The sequence below is a fragment of the Pollicipes pollicipes genome, unplaced genomic scaffold (genome assembly GCF_011947565.3).
Source record: "Pollicipes pollicipes isolate AB1234 unplaced genomic scaffold, Ppol_2.1 Scaffold_4219;HRSCAF=4965_pilon_pilon_pilon, whole genome shotgun sequence".
Lineage (NCBI taxonomy): Eukaryota > Metazoa > Arthropoda > Thecostraca > Pollicipedomorpha > Pollicipedidae > Pollicipes > Pollicipes pollicipes.
The window spans coordinates 8,885,091-8,893,556 of NW_023596448.1; the positions used below are offsets into that span (position 1 = coordinate 8,885,091).

General features: G+C 49.7%; 1 long non-coding RNA gene across 1 annotated transcript; it reads right to left on the reverse strand.

Moving 5' to 3' along the window:
• Positions 1–2,743: 2,743 nt before the first annotated feature.
• LOC119095991 (uncharacterized) lies at positions 2,744–3,764 on the reverse strand. Its single transcript, XR_005093966.1, has 2 exons — positions 3,599–3,764; positions 2,744–3,297 (listed from the first exon to the last, which is right to left on the reverse strand). It is a non-coding gene; the product is annotated as an uncharacterized LOC119095991 (long non-coding RNA).
• Between the last annotated feature and the right edge of the window lie 4,702 nt (positions 3,765–8,466).

Consider the following 8,466-nt stretch of genomic DNA (forward strand, 5'->3'; position numbering starts at 1 on the left):
TGTGTGAGGCTTGACCCCACCATCCGATCGCGCAATTCCAAGCAACAGCAGCATTTAATGGCGAAAGCTTGACGTGCCGCAATGCTCTGCACGGTCCATCCTGCCCTCTGACGTCAGCTGACTTGTAGCGCGCCCGCTGCCACCGGCCGCGGGCCATACCTGCCAAGGGCAAATAGCGAGTGCCCTAAAGCGACTCGAACCCACCTTGCCACGGGTGGGTGGATCGGAAGGCAGCTTAGAGCTCTATGGAACATGATACGAATTATGTCGTGCTTAGCGGATGTTGGATACGCAGATTCGCATTGCAGAATTATACCAGATTAGGTGGGCCTGATAAAGAGCTCTGTTTCTGACGTCACGCGGTTGTTCCTCCTTTCCGCAGTCACTAGTGTAGTATATGTAATAATGTAAGATATGTAATATTAAATACATGTAATAATATGCGTAAGAATATAAATGCTGATGTAATATGGAACCCCCTTTCCGCCCCTGTATTTACCATCGTAGAGGCTGAATTTGGACGCTGGTTGTTCATGGATTCTAAAAATTGTTTGAAGGCAGGCTGTCCGTCCGTGATATCTTTTATATGAATCTGGCTAAGAAAGTTGATTTAATGGGTGTGCGGCCAAGGTCTTCGTTTTAAAATTGGTCCAATAATATTTTCGCCGAAGGAGCGCATGGGTTCTTCATGGCTATACTCAATTTCCGTTGGTAGAAGTCATCTCTGAGCGAGGAAAGACCCTGGAGACACTGTGGTAAAAGACGGCAGATATCCTCTCTTGATAGACCGAAGCATTAATTTCATGAAAATGTTGGTCTACCTTAGCTTTCACAGCAGCGACAGCCTCATTGATTGGTATACTGTCATGAATTGGCAATATCTACACTGAAGAAAACGCTGCCTTCGGTTGCCCTTCTGCCTGCGAGTGATGAGAAGTATTTGTAAAAAAATATGTTGTCCCACAGATGAGTGGGAACGAACCTCAAGTGTGGGTGAGTATTTTCTCTAAAAGACACGAAGTTTCTTTTGTAGAACCACCGCACCCATATTTGACGGGTCTAAGGGGTACTGCAGGTTTGTGACCCTTCGGCAGCCCATAGAACATAGGCGCTCTACTGTGTCTAGGTGTTGGATCTTGGATAGTTTTGTCCGAACGTTTTCCGCTAACAGCTCTTTAGTGTCCTTTTTGTTGTCGCCTTTATCTGAGAGCCTGGGCTCCTATTAAGTTTGTCATAGCTGTCGCTGTCGTTAAGTATAGCTTGAGCGTTGTTAACAGAAGTTAGAATTACAAAGCCCTCACTCATCGCTCTGTTCAGCGATAGTGTTATTTTTCCCAAGGCCTTTGGTAAAGTTCCGGTGATCTACAGTGACACTTAGGTTGCCTTCTGTGTGGTTCTTGCACGTGCGCGGTACGTTATCTGCACCTTCTGTTAAAAGCTGGTCGGTCGTGGCCGGGTGCAGTTGCAGTAATAGTTGTGATGCTGCATTCACGCAATTTTAGGATGCAGTCTCTCCACCGTTTGCCGTGTGCAAAACGCCCAAGTCCTGTTTCTGCTTGAAGTAAAATGTTCTAGATGCTGATTTTGTCTGCGCAAAGTTTGGACCCTTGGCTAAAACATTAAGTCCTGTGGTATGAAGTTGCACGGCCGATAAATTAGTCACTCCCTTTTTACTTGTTTTGATTGTCAGCCAGTTCTGCATAGCCATGATTCGCCTGGCGCTTACCTTGAAACTGTGTGAGCTTGTTCACTATGTTCACATAGTCTTGGTCGATTTTCGTTCAAAGCGGTCTCAAAAACTTCCGCATGCCGCGCATATGTGAGCGTACCTTTTGTCGCATGTGGTCCAGAGGTGCCCCGTCACGTAAGTGCGTTGTCAGGCGTCGTGAGAGTGCCGTGGTCACACTAGTATAGTGTATGGAACGAAGTTTGCAGCCTTCGATGTTGCATTTGAATTGACACCCTGCATTGGTGCGTCTTAGTTTGTCGGGTTTGTCTGAGCTGTTTCTTATAAGAAAGTTGGAGGGTTTCTTAACACGATAATAAATGGCAATGTCTATTTTGTGGTCGTTAATGCATTTTACGTGTCGAGAGATAATTTCCCGTAAAGCTTTTTCGTCTTTTTTGTGGGTAGATGTCATTTGATTTTGATAATACAGTTTGACGGTTGGTTGGATGTCCTGTCTTGGTTTGCTGTCAAAGTGTCCTGCCATACGTCCTCGTACTTCGTTTTCAACGTCAGAATCTGACAAACTCTTGTTCACCAAGAGCTGTCTGATCCTTATCAATTCTGAATGTAGTCCTGTCCAATCAGAGCAGTTTCTGATTCAAGCCACAATGGTTGGCAACATCTTGTGGCTCAACTTTCTCGCACGGCGAAACGTACACAAGCTCACGCTCGCGCTATACACAAGCTCACGCTCAAGCTTACCCTATTTACACAAGCTCACGCTGCAATCGTTAGCGAGCACAGACCAATACTAAGCTTTGAATTTCGTCTTGCTGAGATGGTCTGTTCTGACATGGTCTGGTCTGTCGTGATCCGTTCCCATTTTCGAAATTTTGCCACCAATTGGCTCGCAAGTGTCCGTTGTTCTAATCAATCATATCCGGTAAATCGGAAGTCTTTTTCATCTTTCGCCCGGGCTCTTCCAGGATGATAGACCGGCTGGCAGTGGAAGTTCATATACCGCGCTCCGGAAGACTGCGTTATGCTTCCTTCATCACCAACAGATATATTGTAGTTCTTGGGAAATGCACATATATTGGAAACAGTCACACGACGCAATCAAACAAAATACTCCTTGCAAACATCACAATAAATAGACAAACGTATAAGCGTAGTCGGTATATACTGGTCGCATCGCAACGATGGACAGAAAGGATTTGACTCACAATTACTGGTATGTGGGCTGGTACTGGGGTGCGGGGGCGGGCTGATAGCTCTGGGCAGGGGCAGCCTGGTAGCTGGGGGCAGGGGCAGCCTGGTAGCTGGGGGCGGGGGCAGCCTGATAGCTGGGAGCAGGAGCAGCCTGGTAGCTGGGAGCAGGAGCAGCCTGGTAGCTGGCCTGGGTCACCGGCACCTCCGGGGTCGGGTACTCGGTGGGCACGGGGGTCGGCAGGTGGTCACCCTGCGGCTGGAAGCCGTTGGCGTCGGCCACATACGTCACGGTGTAGCTGACACCGTCGTCGCCGGTGTAGCTGTACTGGCCCTGAACGGCGTAGCTCTGCTCACCTCCGTATCCGGCCACAGCCTGGCCAGACTCGGAGGCGTAAATGCCATTCGCAGTCTGGTAGCTGTGAAAATGCGAAGCGTTGCGAATAACTGCGATATTATTTCTGTGGCGAGAATTTGACGGTGTGTTCTCAGAACATGGCACGTCTGTTATACAAGACAAACAGCGGGATAAAACAAAATTTTCGAGCTGTCAATTTGATTCATAGTTGTAGCAGTGTTAAATTGAAACCGGTTTGCAAAAATCGATGGGAAATGCAAAGGCGCGCATTCCATACACATGATCATTCAGCAAATCAGTTCATTGCCGAAATATAAAAGAAAAACTAAATATTCGGTAGGAAGAAACCTTATTTATCTTACCTGGAATCGTAAGACTGGTCGTCACGCAGGTCGAACTCCTGGCTCAGGATCTCGATCACCTTGGGGGCGTACTTGGGGGCAGAGTAGGAGGGCTGGGCAGGGGCAGAGTACGAGGGCGGAGCAGGGGCGGAGTACGCGGGCGGAGCAGGCCGCCTGTCAGCGGCAGCAACGGCCAGGACGGCAGCGACGATGAACTGAAACAAAAGGAGTGGACTTCAGAACTTGCATCACTGAACCGTGAATGACATGCTTTACAAGCAGCTTGGCATTCGAAACTCCGGGTTGAGAAGGAAGATCCGGTCTGTCGGCGTCGTGGTTCGAACGATGGCATGCATGAGATAAACTGATTTATCAAACTTAGGTGTGCTAGATAAGCGACGCATAAGAAGTGCTTGGTCACTACCAAGAGCAGTTGATCCAAGAGGGGAACGCAACGGTGCCATGGTTATTCCAAAACGGAGAAAATGCCCAAACTCGACCTATGTATGATTGATTTTGGCGCAATTGGCGCCGACATTTTAACCTACCAGCAAGCCGGCTTCGCCCTTCCCGCCCACTGTAGCCAAGGCACCATGCTGGACCCGTTGCTGGCAGCCAGCAATATCGGCTAACCGTAGAGAAGCCCTCGTCAGCTTGCCAGATCGTCTTTCTCAGAAAAGAGAGCAGTCGACTGGCGGGAGTTAAAAGACCTATACACTCACCAGCTTCATCTCGGAGTAGGTGTGTGTTGTTCTGCGGAGTGCAGGGATCTAGTGATGCTCTACACCGGTCAGCGGGGCCTTATATACTGGTCCGACTGGTCAGCTGATATTTGGCGAGGACGTACACTCACCATCCCCGCAGCGTTACACTTTTACACGTACAAGGTCATTGGAGGGCGGCTGACCTCTCCTGAGCGGGAGCGGGGACTCCTGCGGCTCGGTGCCGGCCAGCTGGTCGGGCCGGTGACACACCAGCAGCGGAACATTGCATCAAAGACGACCTGTTCTGCCCTGCTGGGGTTCACGGGCTGGCCTGTTCGTGAAACGCAATTGTGACAGAAAGAAATCACTCTTGCTCATGAATTATTCAGTGCTGCTGTTGAGCGCAATGCGACGCCGGTTGCAATAGCATGGGGGGAGGAACCAGAGTGAACCCTGTTGCATCTGTTTGTATCCGAATTGAGGCAATCGTGTTATAGCCGACTGGAGAATGGTATGATCGGATGTTCCGCCTTTTTAATTACCGTGTCCTTCGGACAGGCGAGGATCCATGCGTGCTGCCATCAGTTGCATACCGGCCCAGGTTTGGAGCAACGTGGTGTGCCTCGCCAAGTAATGCGAGTGAGTACACGGGTGGCAATTTCGCACTAGTTTGGCAACACCTGAACGTGATACAAACTTCCATGACGCAGTCAAACAATGACGTATTTATGCGCGTATTGCCTAAGTGGAGAAGTTGCGTTGTCTAGAGCAGCCGTTTAAGGTTCAAAGTATACGAATAGTCATAAGTGAGCCTATTCTAGCATATCTGATGCTGGATTTAATATCTTAAAATGTGGAGCATTCCGTAAAGAAGTAAAAAATGCCCGTGACCAATAATCTGTGTCCTGGTGTTTAATTCAGCCGTATGAGCGCCCCGCTGTGTTACGACACAATACTGACTGTGAACAACATTCGTTAAAAGTGCTTCCTCCTGGTATAGGCAGATGTGAGGGTCCCAAATGGATGACCTAGGCGGGACTGTCCAGAGCCGCTGTGATGAAAATTATTGTACTTTATAGCAGCTCTGTGGTTTATGGCAGCAACCGCAAGCTGGCTTTGGTACAGTCGTGAGGAACCTCGGTCTTCCATTTTAATGCATACCAATAGTTGTAAGTGAGCTACCCCGACCGGCACTCCTCCCCTGCGTGCCCCGGCGCAGTGGCAGGTCGGCGAGTTGATAGTCACCTGGCGCCTTGGTGACGGGAGTCGACATCTCCTGACACTGCGATGACAGGAGTCGCTATTTCCTGACACCACCGTAACAGAAGTCGCTATCATCTAACGGCACGGTGACAGAGGTCACCATTTCCTGACACCGCGATGGCAGGAGTTGACATCTCCTGACACCGCGGAGACAGGATTCGCCACCTCACCAGCACGAGCTGCAGACGGCCAGTTCAGCGTCGCACACCGGCGTCGGCGGCCAGCGGAAATAGCCACAGTAAATCGTCGTGGTCTAGGCGGAAATTGTAATGACTCCTGACGTAGCGGCCTCTGTTGGGGTGGGAGTTTGAGGTAAGGGTAAAACAAATATGCTCTGAAAATGGGATTGTACATAATGCAATACAACATGGAACAAAATGGTTTCACCTACGTCGGCGCGCCCCACCTGGTCACCTGATTAGTAACACCAGACACTACAAAATAGCACGCAACGTTTGCGGCTTGGCGTATGGGATGAAACTGAAATCCATGTGCTTGTAGCAGTTGCGGGCTTTCGGCGGTTGTGGGCCAGCTGAAGTGAGAACCTGTAATGAATGGCACACTGCGTGAGCAAGACAGGGGCGTCTAGAGAGGAAAAGCACCAAGCGTGGCATCGAAGTAATCCCAAATAAGATTCAGGTGAAACATACATCATAGAGAAGCGCACAGAGGCAGAAATGCCAGCCAATACAAAGATACTTGAGATATCCGAGCACGATTACAAGTTCGCGGAAGCGCGGCGCAATGCACAACATGGAACTAGTTTGAATGTCTTCAGGGGAGACCACGAGAACTATCGAAGGCATGAAGGTGTCGTTGGTAATACCTCAGTCAGAGGGAAGGCAACTCCCGCAAAGCACAGTTTATTTGGTCTTGCGCTTGTTTCGGGCAAAAAAAATGACCTTTTAGAATTACTCATCACGTCAGATTGCATTGCTTGTTTCGAAATTCCTGAGGGCAGTGGATGGGCGTGGATCTACTGCACTGCCTCATGATTATTTAAATATGCAGATCATTCATTGCAGATATACAAATCCATTGCAGGGGTAGCTGGGTAGGGATTCCCCCACCGTCCGGTGACTGGCTTTGCAACTTTGTCACGTTGTCGCTGTCATGTTGTATGAGTTTTACGGAAAGGGCTGGGAAAGGAAAGAACAGAGCTCTTTCCAAGTGGTATTTTTGGGCTGACTGGTCTTAGGTTTAAATCTTTGGTTGTTGTTGTATTGTTTGCAATTTGTTATGCATCTCTCCAACCAGACATCAACAAAATTATCACTGTTTGGCGTTTCAGCATATATATTATATCTTTAAAATGACGAATCAACCGGTAGGAGAGGTCCTGTTTAAAAGGCGGATAGAAAACCTTGTAGCAACGCTATAGCCGTCCTGTCATGTGTAAACGCAGACGATGAGTGTTTGGGGTCTCATATTTCGGATGTGCTGAACGGATAGTGCATATTTCTGTCACCGCACCTCGTCATATAGTTGATGGTTGTGCTGACCTGGTATGAAGTCCTTGATCCTTTAGCTCAGGTCTGATTCTCCCTAATGGAAGATCGCCGCAGGTTCGTCACGTGGTTGGGTAAACCGGCTACCAGTGAGTGACTATTAATCGCGGCTTTGAACTCCCTGACAACTATCGAACGAATCGCCCAAAACCGTCTTTGTGCTGCAGCGAGTGTGGATTAATGATAGCGAATCATCTGCATTGTGCTAGGCCATTGCTGCGGGGTTGCCGCTAATCCCGTGCCTGTCAAACCGCCGCCTGGCCACCCATGAATTCACTGCGATGACCAAGCGCTAAAGACATTGTCAGTGTGTCAGAGACGGCGACACGCTTCCGACAGACGGGTGTCCAGTCACGGCCCACCGAACACGGAACGTTCGGACTTCATTGGACACGACTGATGGCGTCGAAGCACGCTGGAGCAAACGCGAGAGCGCGCCCTTGTGGGTCAACAGCGAGACGCCGCAAGGTCACGGCGCGGCTGGGTGTGAGACAGGTCACGACCGTCGTTAAAGTTGGGCCGGTCAGAATGGGCCAGCTTTTGTGACGGTTTCCGCGTTGTATAATTAGCTACACAGGCTCGCCGAGGACTATCTCCGGCAATCTCCAACATTACCTCATCTCTGTGACGATGCTCTAGTGCTCAGGCACGTAGTCCAGTCAATTAAGGACAACTTCCTGCCTCGCGTGCCAGTCGAGATTTGGAAGGCGATTGCGTACGAAGTCATGGCAGGATTTGCATATAAAGCAAACCTGCAAGCAATTACTCGGCCAAAGTTCCAAGGAGAACATTCATTTCGTGACCCAGAAACTGTGACTACAGGGCCATGTTGACTTAGAACCACCCAGCGACCATCTAACCGCTATTGTCGCAGTAAAGCCGCGTCCGATTATTTAGGGGCGCCCTGCTGTACAAAATGTTCTCGTTGAAAATCAAACGGACTCTTGCACGGAAACCACAAATTCAAAAAACAAAAGATGGACAGCTGCATTGCCATTGCGCAGCTGGGTAATCAGAGATCCGGGGTTCGATTAACCGCGGTGCGCGCCCTTCCAGCCAGGGTGAGAGGCAGGGACGCCATATAGCAACAGCAGCTGATTGCGTCGTAAAGCCCTAATGTCGACGACGACGGACCACTGCATTCCGCGGCACTGCCGCATGTGTGTCGTTTTGTGCTTGTCGATAAGGAGAGAGCTCAGGGTTGGTAAATAATACAAAATAAAAAAACATCAGTCTGATCATGACATGCCCGACTCCTGTGCTGGCAGCGGATCATATGTCCACCTGAGCCGTTGTTCGGGCGTTTCTTCTACCTTCGCCGGGCATGGTGAGCCCAAGATCACCGCGATCTGAAAAACAGCCCGCTAGAGCCGAGCAGGAAGAGGCACCGGACACCTCGCCTACAACCGCGCCA